General features: G+C 39.9%; 1 protein-coding gene across 5 annotated transcripts in view; it reads right to left on the minus strand.

Moving 5' to 3' along the window:
- BLTP1 (bridge-like lipid transfer protein family member 1) overlaps positions 1-22,395 on the minus strand; it is a 312,192-nt gene that overhangs the window by 282,693 nt on the left and 7,104 nt on the right. For 2 of the 5 annotated variants that reach the window (XM_061585183.1, XM_061585181.1), the window contains exons 1-3: positions 19,301-19,406; positions 18,484-18,581; positions 6,436-6,667 (exon numbers count right to left, since the gene is read on the minus strand). The gene's annotated coding sequence lies outside the window, so the exon portion shown is untranslated. Of the gene's footprint in view, positions 1-6,393; positions 6,668-18,483; positions 18,582-19,300; positions 19,407-22,395 lie in introns of those variants that run through there. The other 3 variants (XM_061585182.1, XM_061585179.1, XM_061585180.1) reach the window with 2 other exon arrangements.

Here is a 22,395-nt window from a genome sequence, read left to right on the forward strand (position 1 = left end):
TCATGAGAAGACATGATTCACTAGAAAAGACAATAATGCTGGGAAAAACAGAAGGGAGTAGAAAAAGAGGAAGGCCAAACAAGAGATGGATTGATTCTACAAAGGAAGCCACAGACCTGAACTTACAAGATCTGAACAGGGTGGTTTTTCTTCTGTTTTTCCTAGCATTATTGTCTTTTCTAGTGAATCATGTCTTCTCATGATGTGTCCAAAGTATACTAACCTCAGTTTCATCATTTTAACTTCTAGTGACAGTTCTGGTTTAATTTGTTCTAACACCCAAGTATTTGTCTTTTTTGCAGTCCATGGTATGTGCAAAGCTCTCCTCCAACACCACATTTCAAATGAGTTGATTTTTCACTTATCCGCCTTTTTCACTGTCCAACTTTCACATCTATACATAGAGATCGGGAATACCATGGTCTGAATGATCCTGACTTTGGTGTTCAGTGATTCATCTTGGCATTTGAGGACTGTGATGCCCCTGTATTTTGATAACTGTAAATATGGTAAGTGTGGGTTTATTAAAGTATACATGGTAAGTGGATTGAGTGAGAGGGGAGAGTACATGGGCTAGAATGCTGGAGAATGCTGTATGATGATTGGCTGAGCGTTTGAGTGGCTGAAGGTATAAATGAGAGGATGACAGTTGAGAGAGGGTGGTCGGTTGGTTGTGGAGTTTGGGTTGATTGGAGTTGGTTGTGGGTTGGATTATATTTGGCTGGTATTGAGGCAGATTATATATGACTAGAAACATAAAGAGGAACACAATATATGAAACCATATGCTTGTTAAATGTACCTAAAGTAATCTTGTTATTTCCTGGTGTTTATAAATAAATATTTTATTGGTTTACCAAAAGCCTGATCCTTGGCTGGGGCTTTCACAGACCAGAAGGGTGGGCAGGGTAATTACCAAGGTGCAGAAACAGTATCAAATGGTGACACCAAGAGATAGTGTATCATCAAGTATCCAGGGCAACCTAGGGCTGTATGCTGTATAGGCACAAAGATACAGGGGGGTTGTGGCCTGCAAGTGCACCCAGACACAAAGTAACAATAAGCCAGAAGGGGACTAAGGCAAAGTCCTAAGGCAATATTGTGAAACAGGGAGTGGCTGGTGGTGCTGCCTAGCAGTGGGATCTTGCGAGATCTGTGCTAGCGCCGGTGAGAGAACAAATAAAACCCGGGATCCTGACTGGAGGGATCTGACAGGTGGAGGTCTGAGGTGCCCTCCCCAGTCCTAGTCTTCTTCTGATTTCTTGACTATTGTCTCCATTTTGGTTAATGACTGTGCTGAGAGAGGAAGGAAGCAAACCGTAAATGAAAATTTCACTTAAGACAGAGGACAGTGGGAAAAATACATTCCTGAGGTATAGTTAGTACTACATTAAACTAAAGCACCTTGCTTGTTTCATTAAAAATCCTAGAATACAATTTTACCAATATTTTTTTTTAATTTACATTCTGTGTATACCATTTTATTCTGAAAGTCAAAATAAAACGAACACTTGAGGATGAAATGGAACAAAATATTATTTTATTTGTTTTACCTAGATTTTAAACTGATTTATCTAGTTTACCTTGATTGGCCTGGACTTTCGGCTGATAACACTATGGCTCACATCCTCCCAACCTGAGTCCCCCATCAAGGGATATTATTCCTGCTTCCTTCCATTCCCTCCTTTTTTCAAGTGACATCCTCAACATTCCATGGCTCAACTTCCCTTAACGTTCCATCGATCCTGGAAACTCACTTGGCACAGATCATTGTCAGGACATTGTGGTTAAACTTCTGTTTCTTTTAATTAACAAATATACTTCTGCACCCTGAGTATGCTGAAGCCAGTACTTTATTGCGAGTAGCCCTATTTATCTTCCATAGGTATCCAACTTAGAGTGAATTGTGACATCTGACTACAAAATAGATATATCAAGCATGGAGGGTGATTCAGTGTATTTTTTTGATGTAAGGTCACATCCACATCATACATTTACAGCACATGGCTTCCCCACAAAGAATACTGGGAACTGTAGTCTGTTAAGGGTGCTGGAAACTGTAACTCTGTGAGGGATAAACTACAGTTCCCAGTAATCTTTGGTGGAAACAATGTGCTTTAAATGTATGGTGTGAATGTGATCTAAGTTGCATATGAGGAAGGCCTGATCTGGTTCCAATATCCATGACAACAACAACAAATTTATCTATATCTATATCCATATGTCCATATAGACACACATACACACATCTGAGTATAAAACGTCAAGTGAGACTGGGTCATACATGGACAAGGTCACAACCAAGAATAGCATGATGTTAATGGTTTACCAGTCACCAATCCATATCCAGTAGAACTTTCATTCAGGTCAGCAAAGCAAGCTGCATTGCATGCAGAAGGTTCCAGGTTCAGTCCTCAGCATGTCCAGGTAGGGCAGGGAATATTCCCTGCTTGAAACACTAGAGAGCCACTTCCAGTCAGCCTAGACAATACTAAGCTAAATGGACCAATGGTCTGACTCAGTCTAAGGCAGCTTTCCATGTTCCTATGTAGCATTACTAACTGTGGTACTCTAATGTGCCCCATAAATATGGCTGCCCCAGCCAAAAATCTGGCCTTTGGTCTACAGCAAATCTTGTATGTTTCAAATGGATAGAATTTTTGGACCCTCTCTCTTCCAGTACATGTTGTCTCTTTTGGTGCAAAGGAAATCACATGCCAAACAAGTTGAGAGACAAGATAATCTATCTGTTTATTTTTCCATTTAAATAATAAAGGCTGTTTCAAACCAATTTCTGAGGAAAACTCCAGTACTTGGTAAATCAACTACCATTACTGAGTGACTTTGCCACAAATGTTTACTCTTGTCTGAATTATATACTGAGAACTTTGAAAGCATAGCAGTTCAGTCGCCACAGATAACAGTTCTTATTCCATACAGTTAAACAAAATCCAATATTGGTAATGATTGTGTTAGAGCTAGATAAGAAAAAAAAACACCCTAGGGTTGTCTTCAACTCAGTCCTACTCGAAGGAGACCCAATGAAATTAATGACCCCAGGTTAGTCATGTCCATTTGCTGTCTATTCTGAGTAGGACTAGCATTGAATACCACTCCTAATGTCATACTATATCAATGTGTCCAGATTCCATCTAGTTTTGATCTGCATAGTGCTGCATGACCAGGTTGCCCCGTTTTTGCTTTGTTGTTCAGTATGAGTGATGAACAATTTGCTATTACAGTTAGAGAAAATGATGGTTACTGCTGGGCTTAGTATTAACAATAAACAGCTAAAAACCAGTGTGAATACAGATGGCATCATATTGTCTTTAATTAATACAACACTACTTATTCCTGCTGAGGCTTATATTCAAGTATCTGACTATAAAATCAATATTAACAAAACTGAACTATTTTGACTGAAAATAACAACCATTAAAAACATAAATTCAAAATTTACTGTTCAAGACAAATATTACTGTACGAAACTAAAAAGACCTAGCTAAATAAACCTGGGTCCCAAAAGCAAAGGGGACAAACAGAACTCCCAAGGTAGACTATTCCAGAGTTAAGGACCTGGTTGAGAATGTCTTTCTACACATCTCCTTACTATGAATCCCCTTGGGGGCTACAAGCAAAGCCCCCTTTTCCTTGGCTGATCTTAAGGATTGAGTCAACTGGTAATGGAAGAGAGCTTCTGCAGATACTTGAGCCCCGAGTCATTTAGGGCTTAATAAACCATTACCATCACCTTAAATTGGGCCCGGTAGCCTATAGGCAGCCAGTGCTTTATGGGGCAGTGTTATGTTCTCCCAACTTGCAACTCCAGTTAACCTGAAAACTGCATCCTTCACTAGCTGCAGTTTCCAAGCCATTTTAAAGGGTAGCTGTTTTAAAGGGTAGCCTCACCTAGAGCACAGTGCAATAATCCAAATGTGAGATTACCAGAGTATGAGTTACTATCTTGGTCCAGGAATGGCTGCAGTTGGTGAGCTATCTGTAGTTGGAAATAAACAGTTCTTGCCACCGAGGCTACCTGGGTTTCCACTTACAGCAGCCTTCTTTGCTGCTATCAACACCACATGGTAAGCACAATTATGCGTTCAGATGCATTCACTGCGGGACTTGCACCACCTGCTCTCCAACTGTCACCCAGCCTGTTTCATAGCCTGAAGGTTCTGAGAAAACAAGAGGAAATTCTGTGCTCTACCACATCACTCAGGAGCAACCACATCAATAGACCTCTTCCATCTTAGTCATTCAGATTCCAGATGTTTCATGGGTGGATCACCTTAATGGGGCTCCCACCCATGCAGAAGATACCACTCACAGTCAATCCAAACCTTACCAGAGAGTGATCCATCCATGAAAATGGGATGACAGTCACCCCTGAGTAAATGGAATGCTCCCAATCCGCCCTGAGATCAAGACTGAAGCCAGCTCAGGAAGTGACTCAGGTCAGTGATGTACTGAGACAGCACCTCAGGGACCATGGTGGCCATTAAATCCTGAGCCAGACTAGGCAAGGTAAAACCAGCATGAATGTCAAGTCATCCAGAACCACTGTTTTAGGGTTTGCCAACATCACACCTTTGCTAGCCCAGTCAGGGACATTGTGGGGAAGCAGGGTGGGTGGTTCACCAACAAAATCCCCATCCAGCTACCACTTGGACTGATTTCGTGATGAGAGAGATGGAGTTTTTAAGGATCACTACAGCCCTCTCCCCCTGGCTCTCCAACTGATGTTGGTGTCGTACCAAATAACTGGATGGGCAAAGCTGGGCGAGATCTGGTCTTCTCAGCTGACCCACCCTAGTTTGAGTAGTAAACAGCAGATCACTTCCTCATCCATTATGGATGAGGAATGTTCTATTATGCACCAACCTGTCAGAGGGAAAGTTGGCATGACAACTGAAGATCTCTTGGTTGAGGTTCCCCAGAATGAGTCAGTTTATAAATATTTGTCACCCATTCTCCTATGCACCTCATCCTTTCCCCAAAGCACGGTGATAGGGGATTTGTGGCCCTCTAAGTATTGTTGGACTCCAACTCTCATCAGCCCCAGCCAGCATGGTGAATGGTCAAGGATGATGGGAGTTGTAGTCTAGTAACAGCTGGAGGGTCCCAGGCTTCCCATTCCTACCATAGCATCCGCTCTTCCTTCATATCAGTCCTCTTACCTGTAGAGCTAACAAGGAGCTTATAGCATTATTCCTTGTGTATTGTTGTTGTGGTTTCCATTATTATTAGCGGTAGTGATTCCCTTCTCTTCTCCTCACACAGGCATTGTTTCTACATCAGCACTTGAACCTTGCTCAAGGGAAGTCCATGCATGCTTGTTCCTCAGTGTGCTATGGAACTGGCTGGGTGTTGTGCTGGGAATGGCTATGCTTTCATCTCAAAGTGTCTTCCCATGTAATGATTGCTAACAGGCTGTTTGTTCGCAGGCTCTTCATAGCCCTCTCCACAGAGGCCTCTGTGTGTACACACTCAATGAACACTGAGGGATATCTTTGCCAGTGTTCTTCAGAAATGTTCCTGTCTACTACTAATATAGAAAAACATCTTTTCTGAAGTAGCCTTACAATTCTTAGCAAGAGTTTTCAGTTCTTCATTCCCTTTAAATTGACATATTATCATCATTCACCTGTATGCCATCTTTCCCAGTAAGCCATGATCAAGGCAGCTCACAGCATCAAAACATTTTACATAATTCACTAAACAACAACATTTAAATAGTCATATGGACAATGAACTAATGAAAAATCTCCCATTAACAAATAAACAATAAAAACAATTAACTGAAAATTCATAATAACGTCTGGTAATGAAAATACATGAACATAATCCAGATGAACAGCAAAAAAAGAAAAGCATCTCCAAAAATAAATCATTACCTCATCAACATTCCCTGTACAATATCCCACCTTGATGGTCTCTAGACATTCTGAGTAGCGGAAGCAAGCTTCCTAGCTGGAGACAGCCAAGGCTAGGGTTGCCAGGTTCCTGGCCTGAGACTGTTCCTGTATCTTTAGGAGAAGAGAAAGTCAGCCAAGTGCAGGTGTTCTTGCAACACTGTAATGAGAAAAACCACAAGGTGGAATTCTCCCTTCCCCCTGCACACCTTTTTGAGATACAGAAGTTCTCTTGGAGGCCGGGCCTGGCAACCAAGAGGTCTTCTGTATCTTTATAAGTTGTGCAGGGGGAAGAAAGAATTCCACCTTGTGGTTTTTCTCATTACAGTGTTGCAAGAACACCTGCACTTGGCTGACTTTCTCTTCTCCTAAAGATACAGGATCAGTCTCAGACCATGAAACTGGCAACCCTAATCAAGGCCCTACCCATCAAGGCCAGATGAAAATGGGCCAAAGCAGGAAGCTTTTGCAAGACTCACAAGTGAGATGATCTCTGAAGCCTTCGGCAGCAGCCTTTATACCTGGAATCAGTCAAAGACCTGCCGTCCCAGGCCATATGGAAATACACCAGACAAGCAGGGAGCAGGTCGATGTTTTTCTTGCCTCCTCCATTTCAATCTGGGATTTCTTCCTCATTGTTCAAACAAGGTGCGAGGAACCTTTGGGCTTCCAGCTGTGCTGAATTACAGCTCTCATCATCCCTGATCATTGGCCATGTTTGCTAGGACTGATTCACCTTGTGAGGAACATATTCTGAAAGGTGGAACATAATCCATTAATACATAAAAGAAAATAATCTGGAATTTATAGCAGCCCTGGTTTTGTACTATTGTAAGGGAGACAAAATTTTAATCTGAAAGTATGAACATAATGTATTTGATTTAAGTCTTTCCATAGTTATTTCACAGGACAGTTAATTATTTAATCCATGGAATTAAATGTAGCCTGAAATTCAAAGCTAAGGATAGTGACATTTACTGCTGCAGTGATTTTACTTAAAAATAAATTCAAAGTAAACTTCAGGCATTGGGTATAAGCCATATTGACATCACCACTTTATACAGAAAAAGACTTCACTCTAAGACTTTATCCTCTAAATTAGCTTGCAAAAAATATTAGCAAAAAGCAGAAATATTTCTCGTATACAAGCTGTGCCATTTATGGCAAGAAGCAAAATGAAGACCATGTATATTTCATTCTAAATCCTAATCCTAATTCCATGGTGTATTTACCCAATTCCAGTTTAATATATTTGTTTATTTTTAACAGCCACTTTCAACAGCCATCTTCTACCTTCATCATTTTCAGTCCTATGAATATGCAGCCCAAACATATTGTCACATTTCATCATGCTTCACAGAGCCTAGACCTTTGTTGACCCACTGAACCATGTTTGGGCTTATTTTCTTCACATACTGAGAGGGAAAAGGGAAAATGGGATCATGACTGTCAGCTCTGCATCCCCTCTCCTGCCAAACTGCATGCTGACCACAGTACTTTATCTGGCATTCACACATTTGCCCAACTTGAGAAGGGGCCCTGAGTGTGTACGGTTTGTACATATAGTAGTGGCATATTCCTGACTGATGTAGGATATCTTTTGTATGGGCAAACTGTATGTATGCATACTATTCTCGTCCTCTGGATCCTGTTAGGAATAAGCAAGTTTATATCCTTTAGTACAAATGTAGGGAGATGTCCCTTCTAGCTAGATTTGGGAACGCCTCTATGTTTGTTTACTGTGATGTAACTTCCTGTTTTTCTCCCTTCTCTTCTTCCCCATTAGCCAAGGGAGAGAGAACAGCCGCCAAGCTGCTCCAACAACAGAACTCTAAATAATAATAATAGTTGAAATAAACCACATCTTTCCTTTTCCTTCCAAGCTGAGCCTGTGTTTCCTGAACACATGAAATGTCATGAGTAAAAGACTATTTTATTTACCTTACTAAAAAAGACTGTTTCTTTTGTTAACATTGTCTCTATGAGGGGTGAGGTGGCTGGTTAGAGCTCAGTTCTATTTTGCAAATTACACTGTGCTAGAGATAGAGAACTACAGTTGTTTTTATCTTATAAAACCCAACAGGTCCTGGGGTAGAGTACTCACTCCAGTGTTCCATGCTCCAGTAGATTCTGCTCTCAGGTTAACCCAGAGACAGGTAGACTCATAGCACATGGAAGCATAACTTCCTTGTAGCAAAGCCAGGCAGCTCATGTAGCCTTCTACTTCTTCCAACATATACACAGAGATGGAACAAATAGCAGCTACACTCAGAGGGACTAAGATTGCATACATACCAAACATTTAAAGTGCATTCTTTCCTGCAAAGAATTCAGGGAACTTTAATTTCCCCCTCACAGAGCAACAGTTCTCAGCACCCTTAACAAACTACAGTTCCCAGGACTCTATGGGGGAGAACATGCTTCAAATGTTATTTAAATGTATGGTGTATATGCAGCCTCAACTGCACCACATAAGTTATCAGAGTGAAAACTGAACTATTCCATTGCAGGCTCCTTAATATACATTCAAAAAATCATAGCATTGATACATTGGTACAAGCATAGTACTTCCATCTATGATGGGGTGCGTGTGTAACTAGTGCATAGGTTGGCGGCAAGGCAGGGCCCCTTCATGTGCTTTGAGCATAGGAAGATGTTCTCTCTGGCCTTACATGGTCTTTGCAAAGGCTTCAGTGCCAAGTCTGGGCCTCTCCATTTTCTTCTGTATAGCCCAAGAAACAGTTAGTTTGGTAGGTATAACTGCAAACTATTGTTTGCTTATTTATTTATTTATTATTACATTTATATCCTATCCTCCAAGGGAGCTCAAGACAATGTACATGGTTATCCCTCTCTCCATTTATCCTCACAACAACCTTGTAAGGTAGGTTAGGCTGAGAGACAGTATCTGGCCCATGGTCACCCAGTGATCTTTATGGCTGAGTGGGGATTTGACCTTGGTCTCCCCAGTCCTAATCCAACACTCTAACCACTACACCCACTGGCTCTCAAATTATTATTATTTCTGTTAAAAATAAATAAATCTGTACTTCTGGTCATGGCTGGGAAAGAGGGCAACAGAAATAATACAGTTCTGAAGGATGTGCTATGGATGAATACAATGAAAATTAGTTATTGTTTTCCTTTTTAAAAACTGATACAAGGGGAGTACCACTTAACAAACAAGCAGCTGTGCTATTATTGTTGAGTTATTACTCTGTGCACTTGAAGTGCAGGAGGTGGAATGTTTGGCCATATACTTCAAACAAGAATGTGAATCTCTGCAATAAAAACCTGCCTCATATCCTAAGCAGTTTCCCTAAAAGTCATTAATAGTTTAGGGCATACCTTGTATGCTCAGTTTAATTAATGGAATGACTAAAATTATTCTGTTCCTTGGCTTTGAACACTGAGATGACATAGATCTAACCGCCTGTCCAATTCGTGGAGATATAATGCAGCACATCAACTACTAGAATTGACAACACTGGCAATTTTCAGCTATACGTGTAAAATGTTGCAGATTTTTTTTAAAAGCTGTCAGAATTTAATTATGTAATGTACGAGACATATTGGTCCAATTTCTGGAAAACACTTAAGCATGTCATAGCTGAATGAAAATGCCCAACCTACCATTTTCTTATATGATTCTTCCCACAGCTATCTCCAAGTGCTTGAATTAATGCAGCATCTATATCCAATAGAGATAGAGTCAAAGCAAAAAATGGCCCCAGACCTGCATTTTAGGGTGCTCCTTACATGCAGAGGCAGGGTTCAGGAGTGGCACTACCTATGCTACTTGTGCCTGTGCTGCAGGCTGGCCACCCAATTCTACATATCCTTGGTACATAGTGGAGGACAGGTATACAAGAAGCAGTGATGGAATTGGGTTACTGAAGATTTTTGAAACAATTACCTGATCCTCCCAGGTTAGATACTATTTTTAAAAATCTATTTTCTTTTGAAGGTTTCTGTTTCCATTCTTCACTGTACTTTTGATTGTGACTTTATTTATGGTATTTAAAAAGAAAAGAAAGGGCTTTGGCAATCACTCTTTAGACATTAAGGTTTCATTTAGCTACATTTACAATTTTTTCCTTTGTGCTTCATGTAAATAAGTGAATATCCTATGAAACAACAAAAATTAGATTGTAGTCATTATGTTTAATGCTTTTGAGAATTGGGTTGGAGTATTTGCATCATTTGGGTATTATTATCTGAAGATTTCCTTCCTAGTATAATTGTTTCAAGAAACAGAAGTGGTCATAAAATGACTGCAATGTTTCTTCTCTTTCTTGAAAAAGCTTTGTACTACATAATTTTTCTTTAGTGCAAAATTAATGCTTAGAATTTGAGAAACAAGCAATTAAATACTTTTCAAGTGATACAATTAACTGAAAAAGTTTTGAAGGGATTTTTTAAAACAACAACATATGTAACAAATGTCTAATTAATTAACTTCTTCTCTATTGTTAGCTAAATTTTTCAAGGGCCTGTTATGCTTGTGGTCTGGCCAACACTAATTCTTATTAGCAGTGTTAGTATGGAAATGGAACAGACATAAAGAAAGTAGCCACAAGCAACTGTGATTTCATATCATTGCATTTCCAGGATGAGCAGACTTATGCTCACCCATCTGTTACTGCTAATACTTGTCTTCTGAGAACGCACTCAGTTACTTTGTCTCAGGCCTCCAAATCTGAACATCTATTTGCAATCCCAGCTTCACAGCTGCAACTGGACCCACAAGACATGGCACTTCAAACAGCTATAACTATACCTTAAAATGGGACTCTCAAAGACTCTTTATCTTCTATTCTAAACACCCCAACATGTGCAGACCACTCAAACATCTATGACCATTGATTATCTTTCCCTCCCATCCTGCACTATGGACAGCTGTGTACTGGCTTATGATTAAGGATGGAGGAGAAATTCAATTGAGTTTAAAGCCAAATCTACCAAGTTTGAATTTTCTGAAACAATATGAGAACCGAAATACAGCCATCCTTCAAAATTCACCCTTAACCGAATTTTGCAATACAGTTCTCCGCCCAAGCAATGTTTACAAAAGTGCATATATTAGTGGGACATGTACATACAAATGAATATATTAGTGAAAAGAACATACACAAATGCATTATATTAGGATAAATTGCTTGCAAAAATGTGTACATTAGTCAAAAATACAAACAAAAACGTGTTTATTAGAAATTCAAACTAAAATGCTGAAGAATTTTCATGAGAATTTAAAAAATCACAGATTGCTGCAGAAATGTGAACTGAATTTAAGATTGGAAGAAGGAGAACCGAAATGGACAGATCCTTTCATCCCTACCTATGACCCTCCATTATTCCATAAGGTGTGCCAGTGTCTTCCACCCTGGGTAAATATACAGGCTGCAGGAATGAGAACTCTCTTGATTACAGTCTCCCATATGAAGACAAACTCCATCATGAAATGGTGATAGCAATGCAGAACACAGCCACCTATGTTGGTGAACACCAAAATCTCCACTCCATCTATTGGTACTTCCAGTTGTACCTATTGTACTTTTTGGTGTATTCATGGCTCATTCTTTCTTACAGGATCAGAGTAAAGGTACATAGTGCACAAAAGAGACAAAATTCTAATGCAACTCCTCACATGGGATAAAAATGCCTTAATAACCACATTCTTTTCCTTAGGAGGAAAATTCCCAAACTAGGCATCAGGAGAATTATCACTGGGGAGTGGATAGCTGGACTTGAACATGGAAGGTCTGGAGCTGAAATGGAAGTTCACTCAGGTGATAGTAAGGTACCAACAGTACATAATCTTGTAATATTTTATTTAAGCTTAATACAAGGATAAGATGCTGGGCCTTTTATAAAGATCTGATCCTAGACATGCTATTGTCATGTTTGTTCTTTTCCATTTAGATTTAAAGTTATTTCCTGTCATTATGTAACAAAATTGAATCAGTCTTTGACATTCTCTATTGTTGACTATTATTAATTCTAACTGATTAAAATATACCCGTTTCACAAAACTACTTAATATTTTTATTATTTATTTTGCTGCTGCTTCCAGACTGTTTCCATTTTGTGGGTTGAATTCATATACAAGCAAATTTAGGTTGCTCAGTTAAAGTAGATTTGACTTACTCCTCCCCACCATCAATCAGACTTTTTGCGGTAAGCAAAGTGACAGGGAAATGCACTCGGAATTGTGCTATAACACTGCATGATGTTGTAAAACCTCAATGCAAACAAATCAGAATGAATGCTCAACTAACAGGTTGTCTGATTAATTGTAATTAATTGTAAGACAGCTTTTTCATTGCAGCTATCTCATAAAACCTTGTTAAGGAATATGTCCATCAATTTAGCTTACTCCCAGACAAAACAAAGTTATGATTGAATATTAAAAAAAGTTAACAATGTTAACAATGTTGTGAACCGCCCAGAGAGCTTCGGCTATGGGGCGGTATAAAAATTTAATAAAATAAATAAATAAATAAATAAACAATGACATATCCAAGGTCAAAAGATTATTGAATTCATCCTAAACAGTAAAGCTGCTGATATTAAAGAGTTATTTTGCTGGATTAATGTAACTCCCTTATATAATATCTTATAATACTATGGAACGAGCTCAGTAGAGCCTATGAAATCTTATTGTAAAATACACCATGGCTTATTCTGTTTAGTGCTTCACCATTAGGCTGTAAGTTTCAAATGAGAAGCATAAGAGATAGTGGTAATATTGAGGATGTTCAAAACTTTTCTCCAATTTTAAAAGCTTTATTTATTAAAAAAGAAACTTAAATAAAATAACCAGTACATCAGTGTGTGGATGTACAAGTAAGATTAATCATATCCTTCAGCAGATACAGTAAAAATGATTACCAAAATCTGTCACCAGACCTATATAAATTAATAAGTCTTTGTCCTCTTTTCCTACTTCCAGATCAAAGTCCCCCACAACTGAGCATGAAAGTCTTTCCACCAAGTGCCAGAGCAGTAGTTCCAAAGGAACAGTCAACCAGTCAGCCAGACTCTGTTCCAAGCAATAGAGTCAATAAACCTATGCCATCTTGCATAAAACCTGTCTGGAACTTCCTTGCCTCTTAAGATCCGCAGGTAATGTGTCAGTCCTTCAACCACTGCGATATTCCATACACTGTCATACTTCAAGTCCAGATAGAAACCCTCTAATATATTCCCTTTTTGTGCAATGACCAGACATACTGTACCTACCAAAAATATTGAGTCTTTGGAATTAATGTCCAAGTTACTGCCTTCAAACATATTCGAAATAAGTAGCTGATGGATGGAGTCCATGTGGTCATTCAAAATCAACAATGATTCCTGTGTAACCACAGATGAAAACTGAGCCACTATTGGGCAGTTCAGACAGAGATGCATGTATGCTCCTTTGCTCCCACAGTTTCTCCAACAGATTTGGAGAAATTGCAATAATATTGGAGAGCTGCATTAAAGTTCTGATGTTGAAACTTGTTCTTTATTGCTCCTAGATTGTTGCTGGAGATCAGTGTTTGAATTATGAGGGGGAAAGTAGAGGAACCTTAATGAAATATACAAGCCCTACCCGCTGTCTCCCAGTTTCTGTGATATTATTCTCCCATAGGTTTCTAAAAGGTCCCAGGCTATGGTCTGAAGGCACATGAGGCCAGCACCCTGCTGAAGCTAAGCAGGGTCAGGTCTGGTCAGTGCCTGGATAGGAGACAGCCTGGGAACCATATGTAAGCTGCCTTGGGTTTCTATCATGAAAAGAAGGGTGAGGTATAAATGTAATAAATAAATAAATAAATAAATAAAAAGCTCCCTGGCTCCTACTGGAAGAAAGGGCGGGATATAAATCTAATAAATAAATAAATAATAAAAGAGGACCCCATCACAGAAGATAACAGTACTCTGTAATTCAAACACTACAAGTAGCCACTCCTTCAGATTTTGTCTAAGCAAAACCTCTTCCCAAATTATTCTGGTAGATATTACAATTGTGTAATAATAATAATAATAAATTTAATTTCTGTGTCGCCTATCTGGCCAAAGGCCACTCTAGGCGACGTACAAAACAGTTAAAACACAATGAGATAAAATACAATAATACAATAAAAAACAGTATGAGAATAATACAGCAGCAACAATATTAAAACAGGGTAGGAGGCATTTCAGTCACAGTAATTAACCCTCCCCGGAGATCCCAAAGGCCTGTTGAAAGAGCCAGGTCTTTAAGGCTTTACGGAATACATTTAGGGAAGAGGCATGCCGGAGATCTTGTGGGAGGGAGTTCCAGAGAGTGGGGGCCGCCACTGAGAATGCCCTCTCTCTTGTACCCGCCAATCTAGCTGTTTTTGTCGGCGGGATTGAGAGAAGGCCTTGAGTGGCTGATCTTGTCGGGCGGCATAATTGGTGGCATTGAAGGCGCTCCGTAAGATAAACTGGGCCGAGACCATATAGGGATTTAAAGGTTAATACTCTTGTTTTTATTTATTTATTTATTATTTAATTTCTATCCCGCCCTTCCTCCCAGCAGGAGCCCAGGGCGGCAAACAAAGTGCTAAAAACACTTTAAAACATCATAAAAACAGATCTTAAAATACATTAAAACAAAACAGCGTTAAAAACATTTTAAAAAAACTTTTAAAAAGGGTTAAAAACGTTATTAAACATTTTTGTTTTGTGTTTCTTTATAAGAAGACTGTGTTTCCCTTTTTCCCCATAGGAAAAAACTTTTTTTCCCTTTAACAGAATTTATTTTTAACTATTTAGCACAGGTTTAAAGCAGAGTTGTGTTTACTAATCTGTTATTAGTTGAGATGAATTAAATTGTTCTCAAAATAATCAAAACTAAATCCTTTGCCAGGTTCGCGTATAATGCTAAGCCAAACCATATTTCAGCATGAATATGCGAGTGTTCTGCAACTCACAGCGGAAATCGCAGCTGCGCCCTCCATTGTCCAACTGTTGCTGTTGCTGCATTACCTGGAGCTAAGCCATCGTTTGGCTTAGCATTACATCCCAAGCTGAGTTCATGGTTTGTCTTCTGACTTCCACAGACAAACCTGAACTTGGTTTCTGACATAACACTAAGCCAAACATCTTAGCTCTGGCTGGTGCTCTAGCAGGAGGACCAGGGAAGGAGCAAAGCTGAAAATATCTGGATGTTCACCTATAACCATGGCTTATGTCAATCCGGGTTCCAATATAACACTAAGCCAAATCAGGGCTTGCACCAAACTGGCCTTTCAGGATAAATCAGCGGGTACATGATCCATTTGTTCCTTGCAGTGATCAATGCCATGCCTATTTCCAAGCGTACCTATTTCCCATTGCTATATGCTGAGGGTATGTTTGCAGAATATAGATCAAACTTTTTTTGTATATAAGACTGCTCCTGCACAAAACCTCTGAATTTTTAAAAAAATAGTCTTATTTTTTTATTTTTAATATAAAGGTTTTATGCATGAGTAGTTTTGTGCAAAACCTCTATTAAAATGTATGCAAATCAACAGTTACAATATGTAAACATGATCTGAGAGCAAAGGGAGATGGGAATGTGGAGACGAAGAAATGATGGGCTAAACTAACCATATAGGAGGGAAGAATGGGCAGCATAGAGCACTGGCTGTGTTACCTGAAATTGACTAGATTGTTGTCCATTTCATATTTGAATGTGGTAGGAGAAGGGATAAGTTTTTTTGCAGTTTTCCCCAAGGTTTTAAATATTTGCAAAATGCTTGAGTTACATCATGGGTTATTTAGAAAGTCATCATCTGCTGAAAATGGGGGGGGGCACTCCAGGGAAGGGAGGGAGGAAAGCAAGCAGGCAGACTCCTTTGCTGGATTTCCAGTGACAGATCCAAGAGAGGTCTTCTGCAGGAATCTGCTTTCATTGCAGAAACATGTTATAAACCCTTTTTTGTGTATATACACCCAATTCACAACCCTTCATTTTGCCTTTTGAGAAATACACTCGCAACATTTGTAGTTCCCGGGGAGACGTGTGTGTGCATGTGTGCATGCATTGGTAAAGAAATACCTGCACTCATGCCCAGTTTGAAAAAATGGTAATAGAGGGTGGGTTTATAAGTGAGGAGGGGGGAAATGCATGCACCATGAAGATACAGCCCATCAAGGACTACCCACTAGTGTGAACAAGAAATATTGGTTTAGGAATCAGAGGCAGAAACTTTAAACTGCTTATTGGCAGACACCCTTGCATCAATGCTCACATGGAAAAATCAGATCTGAGCTACCTGTTGCATGAGATAACACCCTCATATGGACACAACCTGCACCCCATAATGTCATAGTTTAGCTTTTAGTTTTGCTTTGCAGTCAGTCCCCGCTTATATTTTTCAACCCTGGCCTTCATCTTTTGATCTCAGCAGGAGGCAGATGTATAAATTGGTGCCTTCTTTGAAAATTCTGCTCTTGGCAGATCACACCAATCTGAGGAAACACCCATTTTCCTCTTCTTTATTGTTTTCAGGCTCATCATCACTGTCTATCTGTCCGATCTCTCATAGTGGTATACCTTTTAGTCTTGCCCTATTTTACAACGCAGTGTTCTTCCTGAGAACTGTGAGAAGCCACTTTCAAAGTGCATATGATTGTAAATCAACCTTTTACAACAATTTTAATGATACATGAAACATGTATTTTTCATATTCTGTTAAATACAGAGAAGAAAAATCTAACACATTATTAATAATCAGTTTGGGAAGAGGAAAGCTGATTGTATGCATTTTTGATGTTGTATCTCAAGAGTAGTAACTTAAACACTTAGCTAGCAGGGTTATAACATTCACGTACTTTCTAAAGCATAATATTGTCCCCCAGCAGTAGTCATACAATAAATATTAAATGATCACTCACAGAAATAGGTTGTAATGAGTGCCCATGGCACAAATACTGTAAAATACTGGTGTGAATATCAGTGCAAGTAAACTGGAATCAAGGAGGTGAAACAGGTAAAGGGGATGAGTGAGGGCACATTTTATTTAAACTTACAAACAGAGGAAACATGACCATGTGGAAAGCTAACTCTTGCTTCTCTTGCAGGATTTCCTGCAAATTATTTGGGCAAGCCTGTTCCTACCCAGGAGAGGGACAACAGTTCTCACTATTAGGGATGGGGGAGAATATTTGAAAAAATCGAACCTGGTTGCAGATCTTGACTGAATTTGCTAGTTCGCTATTCCTTTGGAGTGGCACTGATCTCTTGCAGAGGGTTGCAGCTATAATTGGCACGGATTTTGTGCAATTGGCAAGATTTTTTTCTGAAATCCTCCCCCTATTTTACAACCACAGGATTTCCATTTGTCCATTTTTTAAATGAAAAAAAATAGTTATCGCATTATCGTTATTATCTCTTCTCCCAAAGGGTTCTTCAGGATCCCCCCTTTCTTTTGTAAAGAAAGATTATTATGAACAACACACAGCTGGTATAGCACAGTGGGGAAGAGAGCCTGGCTGGGAGTCCAGAGTGTGTGAGTTCAAATGCCCGCTTGTGTCTCCTGAGTGTAAAGGGCCCGCTAAATATCACCCCACAGTGAGTAGCTCAGGGGTTATGTGCCCTGCCACCTGTGCAGCCGTGGGCAAGCTGCATAGTCCCAAGGAGCCCAGTTGCCCCCCAGCTGGCAGTTGTGGACAAGGAAGGGGCTGGTTTGTGCAGCTGTGGCAAGCTGAGTAGACCCTAGCCAGCTGGGGAGGACTAGCCTTGGAGCAAGGCAATGGTACCCCTCCAAATACTGCTTACCATGAAAACCCTATTCACAGGGCAGCCATAAGTTGGGATCAACTTGAAGGCAGTCCATTTCCATTTTTTCCCATGAACAACACACATACACACTGTGCTGCCCACCAACCACTCAGTTCGGCACAAATAGCAATCAATCTTTCATCCTATGGATGATGGGTGTACCATCCTCTCCTCTGTGAGATATCAGTGCTGCCAAACTGGCGCAGACCATATCCAAAAGAGAGTAAGCCTGAGGCAAGACAGATTTAAAGGTGATTATCTGCCTCATTGGTATGTAAAAATAGAAAGAAAACACTAGGTGGAACACTGTGATCAATCCATTCATGTAAGCGACCTAAAAATTATGCAATGTTTTGCCGCGATGCTGTAATCATTCATTCATTCATGTCAGCGATCTGAAAATTATGCAATGTTTTTCTCCACCGCCAAAAAACTACATAGAATGCTGTCATTTACATAAGTATCTACAAAAATAATTATGTAATTTTCACAACCCCCGGAAAAACCCCTGCTGTGGATCGAATCACAGAAAAACACAAGCAGCAGAAAGAATCCACAAGCACCAGAGAAAGCAGAAACAAAAAAAAGGATGGACTGGTAAAGAAGCTACAGACTATTGAACTACATGCGGATTGACAGCATACAGAAACCTCATCCCTACTCACTATTCATCTCCCTAAGATACACCTTTTCAAGTAGGGCAGCCTTCCTGAGTCACATACATACCCCAGGACCCCACTACTCTATGCAGGTAATCCAGGCATTCTGTATTCTGCCAAAGGGTCCCACTCACCTTAGTGGAAAGTTTCAGGAAGAACCACAATCACTTTCAAAGGTGCCTAAGCGTGTTCACCTGAGCACATCCCGTCCTGTTTAGCTTCCTCCACTTTCCTGTCAAATGTGACCAAATCAGCCTAGTTAACAACACTGCACACCTGCATTAACTGTATTAACTTTCCTCCCACTTGTATACAGTAGAAAGTAGGCAAGAAACAAACTTTCTCACAGTGTCACTGCATCCACAGATAAAACAATTATTACATGACCAGCTAGACCTGCACTATGACCAAGACAGAGTAGATGCTGGAAATGGAAATAGGCCAAGTGGGCCAAAAATGCTTTTAAACAGATTTCAAATCCCACCCCCTTTGCCATACCAGCATGGCATGTATCCCCACATATCACATTGTGTGTACTAGTGTCCCATCTGGCCTGGCCACAAAAATATTCCCACCCAAAGCTGCAGGCAGAGTGGCATTGTAGTGGGTAAGTGACTGAGCTGTAAACTCAGCTGCTCCACAGTTGAAGTGTTGCTTGGGAATTCATTAGGTTCAATCTAAGGGGATAAAAATACTGATCTGCCTTGTAGGGCTGATGATGACTGAGACAGTGACTGGCAAACTCTTTTATTATTTGTTCCCATTTTACAGACATAGAAATACAGCTAGGAGGTGATGGATGGCCAGAAATCTGGCTATCCATTAGGACAGGAATTTTATTCCTCCTAACGCAGGAGAGCTGGCTTCCCATTTGAGGAGAACAGTGCCAATGTGCTCTCTGCTGGGTCTCCTCTTATGTGTGTGTGCAGACCTTCATGAAAGTTGGCATACCTTGTCACACAGGTTGGTTGGTTGTTTTCCTTTAAAAAAAATGGTATAAGATGCTGCAGAGTTCATTTGGGTGTTAGCCTCCCAGAAACTGCCATTTTGTTTTCCGCACAATGCTCTGGATGTTGCACCAATCTTCGGTGGGGTGGAGGAGGCAAGGGTAGGCCAGTATCAGTATGGCAGATCTATAAGGGCACTGGGACTCCAGATGCTGCCCAGATGTTGCTGTGTGCTGACGTCAAGTCTGTCCTCCTAACCAATGATGACCTTGGACAGCTCCTTGAAAGTTCAGATTAAAACCTGAAATGGATTCCACTGCAATGTAGTCACCAGCCACCACTGCTCCTGACCAAACTCAATGCCAGTGTGTCCACATTGGTTTTCAATCTATTCACTTACTTTTGCTTTTGTCTCTCAGTTGCTAAGTTAAAATGTTTGCTATAATGCAAATAATAGGAAAATATTATTGGCAGCACGTATTTATAATAACAATATTAAAATACAGAGTGGAGGATACATATTTCCTGGAAAGCATGATCATAGGATCATTTTTTAAAAAAATGGAACAATGGGGACTATTCTACCTAAATAGTAAAGTCAGAGGAACTTGAATCCTACAGAGACTCTATAAATATAGCACTTAGTATCTTGATATTAAAGCATTACTTCTGCATTCTAAAGGATGTTGTACAGAATATTCAATGTGGTAGGGTTTGCAGGAGTGGTTAGTCACAAAAATTATCTTAGGAAGCAAACAGTTTTCTTTTCCAGTAGCAACTAATGAGCTGCTAAAATTATTAGATAAATAGGATCTGCAACAAAATGTTGCAATGTGGAGTGCTCCTGTTCAGTTTTCCAGTTAGTTAACTATGCCCATTCCAGGACATTCCTTGTATTTACCCTCCCATCCAGTTTTCTGGATTTCACTCCTCTCATTAGCACTCTCCTCTGAACTTTGGAGATAGGAGGAATGATGATAACAGGATAGTGACATTTCCAACTGTCATAATGTGATATTACTAAAGCAAAGGTAGAACTGACCATCCAGAGTAGTGGCACTGTAGAACCCCACTTTGAATCCTTCTCTCACTGGCTGCCAGTATCAAGATGGCTGACCCTGTTTTCAGTGATGGCCAATACAGCCGATACTATTTACTGTATATTATATTTTAGCCTTTGTGTGCATAATTTCCAATTTTGAAAATGTCTACTAATTCCACAATGAGTGAACACTCAGTAATCTTCAATATGTTGTAATTAAAGTATATGGATTGTAGGCATGCTGTTTGCATCATTAGATACGAGAGTAAAAAAGAAATTAAGAATTGCTTTTGCTTAACTTAGCGACCTCTATTAACTAAGTATTTGAAATACAAGTTGTGCATTACATACTCTTATCACAATGACAGTTGTGTATGTCACCCCCACCCACCCCCCAGCACTGGTCATTTGCCCTATAATAGAGTAGGAGGACATTCGGTTTCACTTGAATTGTTCAAATGTAATTTGCTAGGCTGCAGTTCTTTACTCACTTTCCTGCATGTAAGTCAAATTGAACTTAGTGGGGCTTACTTCTGAGTATACATGTAAAGTATTGCACTGTACAAGATTGCACAGCAGGATTAAAATCTGAAGCTCAGAAACGTCTGCTACACTTGTGTTTAGAAGTATTTTACAAGTCTACTTAGCCATTCATAGGACCACAGAAATCTACCTTAGTAGATACTGAGTCACACCATTTGTCCATCTAGCTCCATATACAGTGACATATGCCTGCGATTGAACCTGGGACCTTTTGCATTTAAAACAGATGCTCTACCACCAAGTTACAGCCTTTCCCCTAGGACTAGTTGAATTATGGAGATACTTAACTCCGACTGTCCCTATTTGATTATGTATTTTCTCACAGTATAATGGTTAGCTACTCGCAGCATTTATAGTGAATTTTCTGAAATTTCCTGAAATTTATCTGCCAACTGTACCTAATTTGTGTTGGCACAGTACACTTTTACTTATTTGGAAACTGGAACGCTTAATTTGTCATATTCTTATCGTCTGAACATTAATGTGTATGAGTGTGTAGGGCAATTTCCCCTCGTTTTGCCCCCAGGCTCAGCAACTCATGTTGTCTAGGTAACATTCTCACTTTAGAAGTAACTTACTGGGGTGGCAACTGCAAGCAAGGGAAGCTGTCAAATGCCCTAACAATGCATAGGCAAGCAGCTCAAAGAATATGCAGTAATGTGTTTAAATGGCACAGAAAAAGATAAATGTTCAGTACTTTTCAAGCTAAGAAGTCAAGCAATTTAATATTGCCAGGATCATGCAAACAGCAAATCCTTTCTATTCCCCCCATCCGCAAGCTAAATGCATTTTGAAAAGGATGAAAGTATACATTCAATTGATCTTGGTCTTAAACATAGTTACTCAGGAGGAGGTTCTACAGTGTTACTTACTTTTTACAGTTTTAACACCCCACCTTTCCTCCAAATAGCTCACAGTGGCAGACATGGTTCTCCACGCCCACCCACCAACCTTTCAAAACCCCTGTGAAGTTGGCTGAGCAGAGAAAGAATTACTGATCCCAAGTCATCCAGGGAGTCTCATGGCTGAGTGGGGTTTTGAACCTGCTCTTTCCTATTCTTAGTCTAGTGTTATAACCAGTACACATCATTGCCCTTTAGAGGACTCTCAGTTCACTGGGACTTACCAGTTAAGTGAGTATACTTGGATATATGCAGCTGTGGTACAGGCAGGGTGGCATATTACCTTGGCAAATTACTACAATTATTTATACCCCACCTTTTGTGATCAAATCCTTTTAAGGTGGCTAACAAGTAATGTTTAAATACACTTTTTAAAGCCACAATACATCATAATCAACATAGGAAGAGTCATCAGGGTTCTTCCCCAGGGCAGCTGTTTGTTTCCAAACCTATGTGTGGTGACATAATTCAGAGGACATTTATAGGTGAGAATTCACAAGTGGGAGAGGGATTGCTTAAGTCTTCCTAGTGAATGTCAATTCTGTTCTGCATATGGTCTCATTAGCCAAGCAGAGCCTATTTCCAGCCTTGCCAGGGGAATTAAAAACGGCC

This window comes from Rhineura floridana, chromosome 9 (assembly GCF_030035675.1).
Source record: "Rhineura floridana isolate rRhiFlo1 chromosome 9, rRhiFlo1.hap2, whole genome shotgun sequence".
Taxonomy (NCBI): domain Eukaryota; kingdom Metazoa; phylum Chordata; class Lepidosauria; order Squamata; family Rhineuridae; genus Rhineura; species Rhineura floridana.